We start from the raw sequence: 14,162 nt of genomic DNA on the forward strand, positions 1-14,162 counted from the left end.
AAGAGGCAGACCTGGACCACCAATTGCTGCAGCTTGGCACCTTTGAAACGACCCCAGATGGCTATATATGTGGGAGTGAGCCTCACATTGCCACTGCTCACAGAGCCTGCTGCCTGAGACCCCTCACCTGCTGCTGCCTCCAGGGACTGCTGCCTGAGACCCCTCACCTGCTGCTGCCTCCAGGGACTGCTGCCTGAGACCCCTCACCTGCTGCTGCCTCCAGGGACTGCTGCCTGAGACCCCTCACCACCAAAATCCCCTGCTGTTGTCTCACATCCACAGTGATGGCAAGGACAGAGAAGATCCGTGCCAGTCCCTTCACGAGCGAAGAGCTGGAGGTCCTGGTGGACGAGGTGCTCACACAGTACCCAAGGCTATCTGGTGCCCCAAATGTCGTGGTAAGTCTTCAACAGTGGTGGGGTAGGGCAGGGGGGCCACACATGTAGTTGGACTGATGCAGTATGTGCCTGGGAGTGTGGGGTAGTGTCATGCACTGCCTGACATGCTGTCTCCAGTGGGAGGGTGTGTGTACCCAATGCCACAGCTTTCCCTCCCTGCACATGTATGTATGAGTCACCTGTGTTGTGTTGTCAGCCATACAGTGACACAGAAGGTTGTTCATGCTGTAGTCAGGACAGGGATTGCTTGGCTGGATGGCTGTGTGTGCCCCTGTAGTCCTTCTCAGTGTGAGCCCAGCTGGCCTGCACAGTCCCCGCCTACAAAGACAAGGACAACTCACTGAACTTACAGAGTATGACATCAGTCTTTTCACATAGCACTCCAGCTATGGGCCATCTCAGCACTATGGTTTGCACACAACTGCCCTTGTGATTGGCATTTTGTATTTGTGATATCATGTCCATCCATGTGACCACCATGACACATTCCAATATTCACAGGACAGGGACATTGATGTCTGCGCGGTCTTGGACACAGTGAGTCCACCCCCAAACTCAGGTTGACATGTGATGTGTGTGTTGCTCAAGCCAACAATGGACTGGAGATGTGGGCAGGCTATATGGTTGTTTCAGTGCTGGCATCCTGCATGTGTGTGAGATGTGCAGTGACTGTGTTCCCCCTCACACCTGCATGCTTTAACATCAGCTTTTCCAATGCAGGGGTCCCATGTGGGCTGTACTATAGTCTCTGATTGACCTATCGGTGGATATGTGATGATTTTGTATCTTGCTGCTATACTGATAGATGCCCGTACATGACACTGTGTCTCTGATCATTTCTCCCTCTTGTCTCCCATGCCTGCAGCTCAAGGTACACCAGCGTAAGGCTGTGTGGAGGGCCATTGCAGCGAAAGTGCGAGCCCTGGGGGTCTCAAACCGACAGCGCACCCACTGCCACAAGAGATGGGACGACATCAGCCGGCTGGCAAAGAATGTGGCGGAGATGACCCTGGCGCTGCTTCCTCGAATTGGGCGTCTGACACGGCGCAGCATGACACCACTAATGGGGCGCATCTTGACGGTGACACAGCCTGAGCTGGATGCACGTTTGAAGGAGCATCAGCAGCAAGCCAGGGGTGAGCATTTGGGGTGTCTGACTTTGGCCGGGAGTGGCTGCATGTGTACAGAGCCTGAGCCAGCGCTGGCCTCTGTGAAGTTGGTAGTTTGATGCTGTGGCATGTAAGTGGCTGCTGAGCTGGGTGCCTGTGGCATGCATTTGCACTACCTGTACTTACAAAGGTGATTCGGATGCTGTGCCTTCACATTACATTCTGAGTTGTGTCTTGGGAATCCCATGGGGGGGAACAGCAGTGTGCCCAATCTGATTGTGCGTACATCAATGCATCCATTGCATGCACCCATATTGGGGAGGGCTGGATATCTTACAGCAATGTGCAGCATTCTATTGTCCCCAAATTACGACATGGTGGGTGGCATGGGCTAATGTCCATTGTGAACTGTCATGTTGTAGTCTGGGTCTGTGTTGTCCCCGATTCTCAAAAAGGGGAGGAACAGGGGCTGTTTATGACAGGTCCAGCATACATAGCCCAGATACAAATGAATAGATATGAAAGTATGCTGTTCCTAGAGAGAGCTATTGGTGAGTAAAGAGATGTATGTGTCCCCGAGGTCAGGAGGAGAGTCCTCCTTTAGGAAAAAGACCCTCACACACCCGGCAGACTAGCTGTCATATGTCGTCAGCATGTGGCCCAGATGTTAAGTGTCATCATCGGGTCTGCTCCGAATCGGGGCGGCGCTGCAATCCCCGATCGGCCACCCCAGTGGCGCCTTTTTGTGGAGATCTTTATTCCATAGTTGCCGGTGGGTGAATGCAGGTGAGGGCCTTCAAGTGAGGAAGTGTGTGGTGGTAGGAGTGTATTAAAAATAAGTAGTGGGGAACCTAAATAGTGTTTATTAAATGACGGGGGTCCCACTCTTATCCTAAAAACAATAGAGTGCGTAATATTACAGTTAAAATGACTGTTTTACGCTGTGGTCATAAATGGTCAACATGTTTCTTGCTTAAGTAAAGTAACCGCAATTCTTCAGGACCAGGTGATTCACACACTTATTGGTAGTGGTAGTGGCTACTGTGGCACTTACCACACATACAGCACCCTAATAAGTGGTGACTAGTGGAGGTGAGGTACAATGCCTGAAAGAGAAACATACAGGGACACAAACATACATGTAAATAACAATCGCAATGTGACAAATATTGTAGATCTTATATTTAAAAACTACGCTCATCAGTTGTCATGCAATTTCAATATTGCCAGGTGTTCAGCTATAAGGTGGTACTAGGTGTGAACACCCTTAAGAAGTGGACTAAAACAAGAGTATTATTAAAAAATGACCAATTCCCACTGTGAATAGTGCTATGGCAGAAATTTCAGAGTGCCCGATGCGAGGGGTACACAGTGGCATCAGGGCAGAAATATCAGTTAATTGGGTTAAACCACTCACCCTTAACTGCAGGGCTACGAGATCCAACGAGCTGGCGCTGGAGGCAGACACCGGATAGTACAGTGTCCTAATGGTACAAAAAGCGGCGACCAGAGTGGAAGGCAGAAAGTGCAGCCGCAAAAAGATTGGGGTGAGAGCTGTTCCCTTTGTAGCTCAATCGTATAGCGTGGAAATCCGCACAAGGTGAGGACCCAGGCACTAAGACCTACACGAGAATACTTACAGAAGTCCGTAGAACAGGACGCCTTCCCACCTACCCTTGATCCACGCCAACTCGGGGGACGTATCTCGGAACTCCCAGAGGAATTATCAAGCGTTATCCAGCCAATCGGATCCGCGTACCAATTGGTTCGTCAGAGAGGTACTGGGGGAAAGACTAGTATGTGAAGTCTACTTCCGGTAGAAGAAGATGAGTGAATGTTGGCGTGTTGCAGGACGTGCCACGTCATTAACAGGAAGTGATGACGTGGAGTCACATGCAACAACAACAGTGCTACGTAAGAAGCCCTTATTGGTTGTGAGAGTTAGGGGTTGTTGTGGTAACCTTATGGTGTCGGGGGCGTGTCAGTCCGATATGCTTGGAAAGTACGTGACAGCGCGAATCGAGGGAAAATAGCAAATGCGTGTTGCGGGCACCTGGTGTAAAGTAATCATTGCGTCGCCACATCGCATGTTGGGAAAATGACATGAAGGTATCGTGGGATATCTATAGACACATAGGCTAGTATACTGTGGTGTCTAAGTGTCACAATCTCAACCAAATGTAGACTCAATCAGGTTCAGAACGTCTACTGGAGACAGATAGATAGTGGTATGTTCTGTCATGTCAAATATTGGTGAGGCTACTCCACGGGATGTCCTCATTCAATCCTGTAGTATTGGAAGATAATCTCATCACCCACCTCTGTTCCAGAGTGAATAATTTTGTTTTAGTGACATTCTTAGGGGACTGGAGAACTACCCACTTGAAAGAATCTGGAGAGTGATTATTTTCACAAAAGTGCTTAGTCATCCTAGTGTTCATTTTTTTGCAACGGAAATTACTCCGATGCTCAATGATTCTCGTCTTCACTGGTCTAGTCGTCATCCCTATGTAGGGTAGATTACACGGGCAGGTTATCAGATAAACGCAGTAGGCAGTGTTACAGTTAGTGTGCGTTCTGCATTCCCACGTGGTCCCGTTAGGAAAAACGATGTCCTTCGTTATTTTAGTTTGAGGACAAACCACACAGGAACCGCAAGGGTAATGGCCCCTGACAGGTGGAAGGTTCCATAAAGTGGATTGAGTGGTATTCACTGGTAGTTTGGGTCTAGTATGTATCAATCTCTCCTTCAAATTAGTGGTGCGTTTGAAGGCAAAACGGGGGTTAGGTATTGTAAGTTCCCCGGTGTGGAGGATACCCCAATGTTTGTTAATGATTTTCTTGAGTTGTGATGAGTTAGGAGTGTAGGTAATCACACAGGTGAGGCAGTCGTCAGTTTTTTTCTCTCTTGGTTCAAGTAACCCTTCCCTGTTGTTGTTGCGGGCACGTTTGTAGGATCTCTTGATGTCCCGGCTCTGATAACCCCTCTGGAGAAGATTGGTCATAAGGGTTTTGGACTCCTTTTTAAAGTCAGTAACAGAGCTGCAATTCCTCCTGATACGGAGGAATTGACCAAAGGGTAAATTTTGTTTGAGTGCCCCAGGGTGATAGCTATTGAAATGTAATAGACTATTTCTGTCAGTGGGTTTGCGATGTAGTGTGGTACTCATTTGATGATCGTCTAGTATGATCAAGAGGTCCAGAAAGGGAAGTTGGTGGTCAGAAATGGTACTCGTAAATATTAAATATGGATTTAAAGTGTTTATCCATTGGCAAAATTCATTGCAGTGTACCTGATCACCCTTCCAGAGGATCAAAATGTCGTCAATAAACCTCTTCCACAATAGGATGTTCGCTCTGTAAGGGTTCGATTCATTGTGGATGGCTCGTTCCTCAAATGCTGCCATGTAGAGGCAGGCCACACTAGGGGCAAAGGTACTCCCCATCGACGTGCCCTGTGTCTGATGGAATAATTGGCCTTCAAACTCAAAAAAAAATTCTGTTAGAGCCAGAGTGGCACATTCAATAATGAAAGGGCGGGGGGTGGGTGATATCCATTCTAGACTACTCAGTGCATCCTCTATAACATCAAGGGTAGCCCTCTGGGGGATATTAGTATAGAGGGCCTCAACATCAAGGGTGATGAGGAAGTCAACCTCTCCCTGATGTTGGGTGTCCTCTAGAAGCCTGAGTATATCAGTGGTGTCTCTTAGGAATGAGGGGGTGCCTTGGACCAAAGGTTTGAGAAAGTAGTCTGCAAACTGGGAAAGAGGTTCCAACAGGGAACCAATCCCAGAAACAATTGGTCTCCCTGGGGTCGGATTAGTGCCCTTATGTATTTTGGGGAGACAGTAGAAGTAAGGAATTCTAGGTTCGCCAGTGACTAGAAAGTTAGCCTCTTTTTTCGTGATCCAGCCCTGGGTTTCGGCATGGAAGACCATGCTCGTGATCAAGGTCTTGAGCCTGTTGGTGGGATCCTCTTGGATGGGAGTATAGTATTTCCTATCCCGTAGCTGGCGTTCACACTCAGTGCGGTAATCACAGGTTGACATGATTACCGTCGCGCCACCCTTATCTGCTTGTTTGATGGTGATAAGGGGGTCGTCATTAAGTGAGCGTAGTGCTGCTTCTTCCTCGTTGGTGATATTGTGGAAAGTAGCGGCAGGTTTGACTTGCTTCCAATCTTTAAGAACAGCCTGTTCATAAGTTAACACCTCATTGGGGACCATCCCGCTATGTGGTGTAAAGGTAGAGGGTTTATGGAGGCCGGAGTCTTCACATTGACCCTCTGGTCCATCATGAAAGTAAGCTCTAAGACGTACTTTGCGAAAAAAGGCCTGGATTTCACACATTTCTTTGAAGTAATCGACCTTCGGTGTAGGTACGAAGCCCAGACCCTTTTCAAGTACCCGCCTCTCTGTGTCATCTAGAGTGCGGGAAGAGAGGTTAACAACTAGCGTCTCTTGTTCTGGGCTTGGCTCCTGGTCTCCATGGATGTTGAGGGTTGATCCTGCCAGTGCACTTTCTTGTCGTCTCCTCTTCTCCGTCCTCTTCCTCTGCCCCAGCCTCTGCCTAAAAAAGGGGGGCCTTGTTGGAAGAAAGGAGGAGGCGGAGGGGGACCAGATTGGAAGTTAGGAAAGTGCCAAAAAGGTGGGGTCGGCTGATATTGTCCCTGGAACGGGATCATTGGGTAGTGGGAATATTTCTGTTGTCTCTGTCTATTCCGATTGTTAGAGAAGCTGCCTCCACTAGAATCGCTACTCGTGTTGGAGTTGCGTCTAGAACCACTAGACTCCTCTTCAGAAGAGTAGCTGTTAAGCGTTGATGTATAATCCGCCTTCAGGTAGGGGTAAACCTTTTCCTTATCAAACTTTTTAATATCTTTTTGCAGTTTGGTTATTTTCTGTTTCATTAGAAATTCTTTATTCTCCGCTATTTCATTGTTGATTTCAGACAATTTTGTTTTAAAAATTGCCGTGGTTAAGGTGAATGCGGAGGGGGCTGTCAAAGTCACCTTAACCACGGCAATTTTTAAAACTAAATTGTCTGAAATCAACAATGAAATAGCGGAGAATAAAGAATTTCTAATGAAACAGAAAATAACCAAACTGCAAAAAAATATTAAAAAGTTTGATAAGGAAAAGGTTTACCCCTACCTGAAGGCGGATTATACATCAACGCTTAACAGCTACTCTTCTGAAGAGGAGTCTAGTGGTTCTAGACGCAACTCCAACACGAGTAGCGATTCTAGTGGGGGCAGCTTCTCTAACAATCGGAATAGACAGAGACAACAGAACTATTCCCACTACCCAATGATCCCGTTCCAGGGACAATATCAGCCGACCCCACCTTTTTGGCACTTTCCTAACTTCCAATCTGGTCCCCCTCCGCCTCCTCCTTTCTTCCAACAAGGCCCCCCTTTTTTAGGCAGAGGCTGGGGCAGAGGAAGAGGGCGGAGAAGAGGAGACGACAAGAAAGTGCACTGGCAGGATCAACCCTCAACATCCATGGAGACCAGGAGCCAAGCCCAGAACAAGAGACGCTAGTTGTTAACCTCTCTTCCCGCACTCTAGATGACACAGAGAGGCGGGTACTTGAAAAGGGTCTGGGCTTCGTACCTACACCGAAGGTCGATTACTGCAAAGAAATGTGTGAAATCCAGGCCTTTTTTCGCAAAGTACTTCTTAGAGCTTACTTTCATGATGGACCAGAGGGTCAATGTGAAGACTCCGGCCTCCATAAACCCTCTACCTTTACACCACATAGCGGGATGGTCCCCAATGAGGTGTTAACTTATGAACAGGCTGTTCTTAAAGATTGGAAGCAAGTCAAACCTGCCGCTACTTTCCACAATATCACCAACGAGGAAGAAGCAGCACTACGCTCACTTAATGACGACCCCCTTATCACCATCAAACAAGCAGATAAGGGTGGCGCGACGGTAATAATGTCAACCTGTGATTACCGCACTGAGTGTGAACGCCAGCTACGGGATAGGAAATACTATACTCCCATCCAAGAGGATCCCACCAACAGGCTCAAGACCTTGATCACGAGCATGGTCTTCCATGCCGAAACCCAGGGCTGGATCACGAAAAAAGAGGCTAACTTTCTAGTCACTGGCGAACCTAGAATTCCTTACTTCTACTGTCTCCCCAAAATACATAAGGGCACTAATCCGACCCCAGGGAGACCAATTGTTTCTGGGATTGGTTCCCTGTTGGAACCTCTTTCCCAGTTTGCAGACTACTTTCTCAAACCTTTGGTCCAAGGCACCCCCTCATTCCTAAGAGACACCACTGATATACTCAGGCTTCTAGAGGACACCCAACATCAGGGAGAGGTTGACTTCCTCATCACCCTTGATGTTGAGGCCCTCTATACTAATATCCCCCAGAGGGCTACCCTTGATGTTATAGAGGATGCACTGAGTAGTCTAGAATGGATATCACCCACCCCCCGCCCTTTCATTATTGAATGTGCCACTCTAGCTCTAACAGAAATTTTTTTTGAGTTTGAAGGCCAATTATTCCATCAGACACAGGGCACGTCGATGGGGAGTACCTTTGCCCCTAGTGTGGCCTGCCTCTACATGGCAGCATTTGAGGAACGAGCCATCCACAATGAATCGAACCCTTACAGAGCGAACATCCTATTGTGGAAGAGGTTTATTGACGACATTTTGATCCTCTGGAAGGGTGATCAGGTACACTGCAATGAATTTTGCCAATGGATAAACACTTTAAATCCATATTTAAAATTTACGAGTACCATTTCTGACCACCAACTTCCCTTTCTGGACCTCTTGATCATACTAGACGATCATCAAATGAGTACCACACTACATCGCAAACCCACTGACAGAAATAGTCTATTACATTTCAATAGCTATCACCCTGGGGCACTCAAACTAAATTTACCCTTTGGTCAATTCCTCCGTATCAGGAGGAATTGCAGCTCTGTTACTGACTTTAAAAAGGAGTCCAAAACCCTTATGACCAATCTTCTCCAGAGGGGTTATCAGAGCCGGGACATCAAGAGATCCTACAAACGTGCCCGCAACAACAACAGGGAAGGGTTACTTGAACCAAGAGAGAAAAAAACTGACGACTGCCTCACCTGTGTGATTACCTACACTCCTAACTCATCACAACTCAAGAAAATCATTAACAAACATTGGGGTATCCTCCACACCGGGGAACTTACAATACCTAACCCCCGTTTTGCCTTCAAACGCACCACTAATTTGAAGGAGAGATTGATACATACTAGACCCAAACTACCAGTGAATACCACTCAATCCACTTTATGGAACCTTCCACCTGTCAGGGGCCATTACCCTTGCGGTTCCTGTGTGGTTTGTCCTCAAACTAAAATAACGAAGGACATCGTTTTTCCTAACGGGACCACGTGGGAATGCAGAACGCACACTAACTGTAACACTGCCTACTGCGTTTATCTGATAACCTGCCCGTGTAATCTACCCTACATAGGGATGACGACTAGACCAGTGAAGACGAGAATCATTGAGCATCGGAGTAATTTCCGTTGCAAAAAAATGAACACTAGGATGACTAAGCACTTTTGTGAAAATAATCACTCTCCAGATTCTTTCAAGTGGGTAGTTCTCCAGTCCCCTAAGAATGTCACTAAAACAAAATTATTCACTCTGGAACAGAGGTGGGTGATGAGATTATCTTCCAATACTACAGGATTGAATGAGGACATCCCGTGGAGTAGCCTCACCAATATTTGACATGACAGAACATACCACTATCTATCTGTCTCCAGTAGACGTTCTGAACCTGATTGAGTCTACACTTGGTTGAGATTGTGACACTTAGACACCACAGTATACTAGCCTATGTGTCTATAGATATCCCACGATACCTTCATGTCATTTTCCCAACATGCGATGTGGCGACGCAATGATTACTTTACACCAGGTGCCCGCAACACGCATTTGCTATTTTCCCTCGATTCGCGCTGTCACGTACTTTCCAAGCATATCGGACTGACACGCCCCCGACACCATAAGGTTACCACAACAACCCCTAACTCTCACAACCAATAAGGGCTTCTTACGTAGCACTGTTGTTGTTGCATGTGACTCCACGTCATCACTTCCTGTTAATGACGTGGCACGTCCTGCAACACGCCAACATTCACTCTTCTTCTTCTACCGGAAGTAGACTTCGCATACTAGTCTTTCCCCCAGTACCTCTCTGACGAACCAATTGGTACGCGGATCCGATTGGCTGGATAACGCTTGATAATTCCTCTGGGAGTTCCGAGATACGTCCCCCGAGTCGGCGTGGATCAAGGGTAGGTGGGAAGGCGTCCTGTTCTACGGACTTCTGTAAGTATTCTCGTGTAGGTCTTAGTGCCTGGGTCCTCACCTTGTGCGGATTTCCACGCTATACGATTGAGCTACAAAGGGAACAGCTCTCACCCCAATCTTTTTGCGGCTGCACTTTCTGCCTTCCACTCTGGTCGCCGCTTTTTGTACCATTAGGACACTGTACTATCCGGTGTCTGCCTCCAGCGCCAGCTCGTTGGATCTCGTAGCCCTGCAGTTAAGGGTGAGTGGTTTAACCCAATTAACTGATATTTCTGCCCTGATGCCACTGTGTACCCCTCGCATCGGGCACTCTGAAATTTCTGCCATAGCACTATTCACAGTGGGAATTGGTCATTTTTTAATAATACTCTTGTTTTAGTCCACTTCTTAAGGGTGTTCACACCTAGTACCACCTTATAGCTGAACACCTGGCAATATTGAAATTGCATGACAACTGATGAGCGTAGTTTTTAAATATAAGATCTACAATATTTGTCACATTGCGATTGTTATTTACATGTATGTTTGTGTCCCTGTATTTTTCTCTTTCAGGCATTGTACCTCACCTCCACTAGTCACCACTTATTAGGGTGCTGTATGTGTGGTAAGTGCCACAGTAGCCACTACCACTACCAATAAGTGTGTGAATCACCTGGTCCTGAAGAATTGCGGTTACTTTACTTAAGCAAGAAACATGTTGACCATTTATGACCACAGCGTAAAACAGTCATTTTAACTGTAATATTACGCACTCTATTGTTTTTAGAATAAGAGTGGGACCCCCGTCATTTAATAAACACTATTTAGGTTCCCCACTACTTATTTTTAATACACTCCTTCCACCACACACTTCCTCACTTGAAGGCCCTCACCTGCATTCACCCACCGGCAACTATGGAATAAAGATCTCCACAAAAAGGCGCCACTGGGGTGGCCGATCGGGGATTGCAGCGCCGCCCCGATTCGGAGCAGACCCGATGATGACACTTAACATCTGGGCCACATGCTGACGACATATGACAGCTAGTCTGCCGGGTGTGTGAGGGTCTTTTTCCTAAAGGAGGACTCTCCTCCTGACCTCGGGGACACATACATCTCTTTACTCACCAATAGCTCTCTCTAGGAACAGCATACTTTCATATCTATTCATCTGTGTTGTCCCCTCCTGTTACATCCAGTTCTGTCGTTGGCAACAAGTAGTGTGCCCCCATCATGTCCCTAGGTGTGCTCAGAACTAGTTGTGTGTCTGTTTGAATAGAGCTTCAAGCAGGGTGTTGTGCTGTGTGGTCATCACATGGCTCACTCATGCCTGAGTTTCCAGTTTTCAACCACTGCTTGAGCCTATGTAGTGAGTTGGCACGATGTGATTGCACAGGGTGGTGTGCAACATGTAGATTTGCTCGACTTTTGTCATGCATTGCTTGCATATGTTTGTTCTGTTTTTGCCACTGACCTGACCCTACATTTCTCTCTCCCATGCAGCATCACCTGTGGTTACGGAGAGGCAGGAGACGGACACCAGTGGGGGTGAAACTAGCACCACAGCTGCCCAGGAGCCCAGTGACACAAAGGTCACCAGCGCTTCAGAGGGGGACAGGAGTCTGCTGGAGGAGCCACAGCCTGAGACGCAAAGCACCACATCATCCGATGCCAGTGGGGATGCATACATGTTGGAGGGCACAGGGAATGGGGACTCTGCATCGACTCCCACCACACAGCGGCCATTGCCCACCCTCCCAGCCACTTCCTCTGGTGCTGCCCGTGTCCACCTCAGTAAGAGGGGAAGAGTGTCCTTCACCCCTGCCACTGCTGCCCCTGCCCCTGTCTCCCCCGCTGCCATCAGTGCTGAGTCTGTGGAGCTTTTGCGCTAGCTGTGTGTAGGCCAGACAGCTCTCCTCAATGCCTTCATTGACCACGACAAGAAATTGGCCCAGGTGGTTGCTTTCATGGAGGGAATACATTCTGACGTGGGTGGGCTGCACCGGACAGTCCTGGCTTTGTCATCAACAGTGACGTCTGCCCTGCAACAGGCACATTCTCACAGTCCAGCTCCAGTCCCTTTGTCCACCCCCCGGGCAGTGGCCACATCTGACGATAGTGACCATGGTCCACATACATAAGTCACGATACAGCACACGGAGCATACAGCAGCAGCAACCCAAGCGGTCACGGGAGCAGACACCATCCCCACAGAAGACCAAAGACACCCCAGAGCGCGGGGAAAGAAGCCCGTCAGGCGACACCAGTGGACAATTAGCAAAGCAGCAGACCTCAGGCACACATGCCTCAGTGGCATCCTCATCCAAGGACTCTTCTGCCCCTAAAGCAATGTGCAAAGATAATTGTACAGTGTCTGTGCCCACCAAGGAGGTGGTGCATGCCAAGGGTACACCTAGGAAGGGCTCCAAGGCAGTATCACCAACCACCTCGACTCCCATTCCAAGCCCAGTGAAGCAGGGGCCGGAGGGTACTGTAGGGGTAACAACCAGAAAACAGGGGAAGGTGGGGCAGAGGCGAGGGTACTGTAGGGGTAACACCTAGTAAACAGGGGAAGGGGGGGGCAGAGGCGAAGCAAGGCAAAGAGTTCCGCTGGGTCCAGCACATCAGCAGAGGGGCTGCCAGCACCTGCACCTGCTGCAGCAGTGGTGGTGAGTGTGCCTGTTGTGCCCACACCACTTTCCATTGATCCACAGTCAGTCAAGCTATTTAGCAACCCCAAGAAGTGGAAGGGCACCCCTCCACAATCTCCTAGCCTCACTGTGACTCCCGTCTGCATGACTCCACCTCCACGTGCCACCACCTGGTCCAAGCAGCCCTCCAGGTTGCCAAGCCACTGATAGCTCTACCTCAGCTGTTCTTCTCTCTCCCCGTCAAGCGCCCCGACAGTCCCCGAGACACAGCCAGCTCCCAGTCCACCTCACAGTCAAGTCACCCTCACACACCTGTGTCTCACACAGGTGGGCCTGTACTGCACATTGTTGCCCCCCTGACTATGTTGCTGACCATGGTAAGGTACAGTCGCACACATTCCCTGTGCAGCTTCTCATGGACTCAGTCTGCACTTTGTCATGCCCACTGGCCTTGTTATTCACTGCTGTTTTGACCTTGCCTGTGCAGCTTCTCCTGGACATGCTCTGCACTCTGCCCTGGCCACTGGCCTTGTTGTTCACTGCTGTTTTGCCCTTGCCTGTGCAGCTTCTCGTGGACATGCTCTGCACTCTGCCCTGGCCACTGGTCTTGTTGTTCACTGCTGTTTTGCTCTTGCCTGTGCAGCTTTTCATGGACATGCTCTGCACTCTGCCCTGGCCACTGGCCTTGTTGTTCACTGCTGTTTTGCCCTTCCCTGTGCAGCTTCTCATGGACATGCTCTGCACTCTGCCCTGGCAACTGGCCTTGTTGTTCACTGCTGTTTTGCCCTTGCCTGTGCAGCTTCTCGTGGACATGCTCTGCACTCTGCCCTGGCCACTGGCCTTGTTGTTCACTGCTGTTTTGCCCTTGCCTGTGCAGCTTCTCATGGACATGCTCTACACTCTGCCCTGGCCACTGGCCTTGTTGTTCATTGCTGTTTTGCCCTTGCCTGTGCAGCTTCTCATGGACATGCTCTGCACTCTGCCCTGGCCACTGGCCTTGTTGTTCACTGCTGTTTAGCCCGTGCCTGCGCAGCTTCTCATGGACATTCTCTGCACTCTGCCCTGGACACTGGCCTTGTTGTTCACTGCTGTTTTGCCCTTGCCTGTGCCGCTTCTCATGGACATGCTCTGCATTTTGTGCCTTACTCTTCTCTTCTCATGGTGCCTCTCTGTGCAATGTTTGAATAAAGACAGTTGCTCCAGTTGTCTATTTTGTCAGTGTCCTTACTGAATAAAGTTCTTTTGCTGTGTGTAAATGGTTTACTGTGCCACATGGTCTGTGTGGCACTTCAACATGGTCAATGTTTGGGCTCACTTGCTCTTTTTTTTCAGGGGTGACAGGGTCTTCAGTTCTTCTTGGCCCAGATACTTGTGGTGGCAATGGTGTCAATTGCGAATGGTTAGCAGTAGTCATTTACTTGATTAGTTCATGTTGGCTCTATTGTACACATGTCAGGTTGGGGGGGCACTGCCAGCACAGAATGGGTTTCTGCACACAGTATTGCAGGCAGGCTGTCCAGGGTCATCATGTGTGTGTTCTTTCTATATGTGTGTGGTTATCTTGTGATGGCCAGTCATCCTAGTCCCATGGCTTACTTTCCATTTGTGCTCATGGATAGCCAGGTAGTGTGCAGTGTGAAGGGGTGAGTTTGTGGGGAGTGTTTATGTGTGCATGCCTATGCAA

This window comes from Triturus cristatus, chromosome 5_2, assembly GCF_964204655.1.
Source record: "Triturus cristatus chromosome 5_2, aTriCri1.1, whole genome shotgun sequence".
Taxonomy (NCBI): Eukaryota; Metazoa; Chordata; class Amphibia; order Caudata; family Salamandridae; genus Triturus; species Triturus cristatus.